The sequence below is a fragment of the Arachis ipaensis genome, chromosome B8, assembly GCF_059453495.1.
Source record: "Arachis ipaensis isolate K30076 ecotype BB chromosome B8, ASM5945349v1, whole genome shotgun sequence".
NCBI lineage: Eukaryota > Viridiplantae > Streptophyta > Magnoliopsida > Fabales > Fabaceae > Arachis > Arachis ipaensis.
The window spans coordinates 65,050,790-65,052,871 of record NC_142443.1 but is presented as its reverse complement, the minus strand read 5'-3'; the positions used below and the strand labels follow the sequence as shown (position 1 = coordinate 65,052,871).

At 37.6% G+C, this 2,082-nt stretch overlaps 1 non-coding gene across 1 annotated transcript; it reads right to left on the bottom strand.

Moving 5' to 3' along the window:
- Positions 1–1,048: 1,048 nt before the first annotated feature.
- On the bottom strand, positions 1,049–1,156 carry LOC148548382 (small nucleolar RNA R71). The gene has a single exon (XR_015897844.1). It is a non-coding gene; the product is annotated as a small nucleolar RNA R71 (small nucleolar RNA).
- Between the last annotated feature and the right edge of the window lie 926 nt (positions 1,157–2,082).

Sequence of the window (2,082 nt, the reverse complement as noted above, 5' to 3'; positions counted from 1 at the left end):
AATTTGATTTCAAAATATTTTTTTAACTTCCTAACTTCTTATCTTTTCAAAATTGATTTTCAAAATTTGTTTCAACTAACTAACTAACTTTTTGTTTGTTTCTTATCTTTTTCAAAACCACCTAACTAACTCTCTCTCTCTAATTTTCGAAAATATCTCCCTCTTTTTCAAAAATTCTTTTTAAGTAACTAATTATTTTAATCTTTGATTTAAAAAAAAAATTTTTTTTCGAAAATTACTAACCTTTTTCAAAAAAAAAACTATTTTCGAAAATCACTAACTCTTTTTCAAAAATTATTTCGAAAATTCTCTCCTCCTCCCATCTTATTCTATTTATTTATTTATCTACTAACATCTCCTCATCTCAATTCACTGCTCCTATCCTTACCCTTGTGTTTGGATTCTTCATTCTTCTTCACCCCTATTCCTTTTCTTTTTCTACTAACAATAAGGAACTTCTTTACTGTGACATAGAGGATTCCTCTTCTTTTCTTTTTCTCTTCTCTTTCTTATGAGCAGGGACAAAGAAAAAGGCGTTCTTGTTGAAGCTGATCCAGAACCTGAAAGGACTCTGAAGAGGAAACTAAGAGAAGCTAAATTACAACAATCCAGAGACAACCTTATTGAAAATTTCGAACAAGTAAAGGAGATGGCAGCCGAACCCAACAACAATAATGTAAGGAGAATGCTTGGTGACTTTACTGCACCTAATTCCAATTTACATGGAAGAAGCATCTCCATTCCCACCATTGGAGCAAACAATTTTGAGCTGAAACCTCAGCTAGTTTCTCTGATGCAGCAGAACTGCAAGTTTCATGGACTTCCATCTGAAGATCCTTTTCAGTTTTTAACTGAATTCTTGCAGATCTGTGATACTGTTAAAACTAATGGAGTACATCCTGAAGTCTACAGGCTCATGCTTTTCCCTTTTGCTATAAGAGACAGAGCTAGAGTGTGGTTGGACTCTCAACCCAAAGATAGCCTGAACTCTTGGGATAAGCTGGTCACGGCTTTCTTAGCCAAGTTTTTTCCTCCTCAAAAGCTGAGCAAGCTTAGAGTGGATGTTCAGACTTTCAGATAGAAAGAAGGTGAATCCCTCTATGAAGCTTGGGAAAGATACAAGCAGTTGACCAAAAAGTGTCCTTCTGACATGCTTTCAGAATGGACCATCCTGGATATATTCTATGATGGTTTATCTGAGCTATCAAAGATGTCATTGGACACTTCTACAGGTGGATCCATTCACCTAAAGAAAACGCCTGCAGAAGCTCAAGAACTCATTGACATGGTTGCTAATAACCAATTCATGTACACTTCTGAGAGGAATCCTGTGAATAATGGGACGCCTATGAAGAAGGGAGTTCTTGAAATTGATACTCTGAATGCCATATTGGCTCAGAACAAAATATTGACTCAGCAAGTCAATATGATTTCTCAGAGTCTAAATGGAATGCAAGCTGCATCCAACAGTACTCAAGAGGCATCTTCTGAAGAAGAAGCTTATGATCCTGAGAATCCTGCAATAGCAGAGGTCAATTACATGAGTGAACCTTATGGAAACACCTATAATCCATCATGGAGAAATCATCCAAATTTCTCATGGAAGGATCAAAAGCATCAACAAGGCTTTAATAATGGTGGAAGAAACAGGTTTAACAATAATAAACCTTTTCCATCATCCACTCAGTAACAGACAGAGAACTCTGAACAAAGTACCTCTAATTTAGCAAACTTAGTCTCTAATCTATTCAAGGCCACTGTAAGTTTCATGAATGAAACAAGGTCTTCCATTAGAAATTTGGAAGCACAAGTGGGCCAGCTGAGTAAAAGGATCACTGAAATCCCTCCTAGTACTCTCCCAAGCAATACAGAAGAGAATCCAAAAGGAGAGTGCAAGGCCATTGACATAAGCACCATGGCCGAACCTGTAAGGAAAGGAGAGGACGGGAACCCCAAGGAGGAAGACCTCCTGGGACGTCCAGTGATCAATAAGGAGTTTCCCTCTGAGGAACCAAAGGACTCTGAGGCTCATCTAGAGACCATAGAGATTCCATTGAACCTCCTTATACCATTCATGAGCTC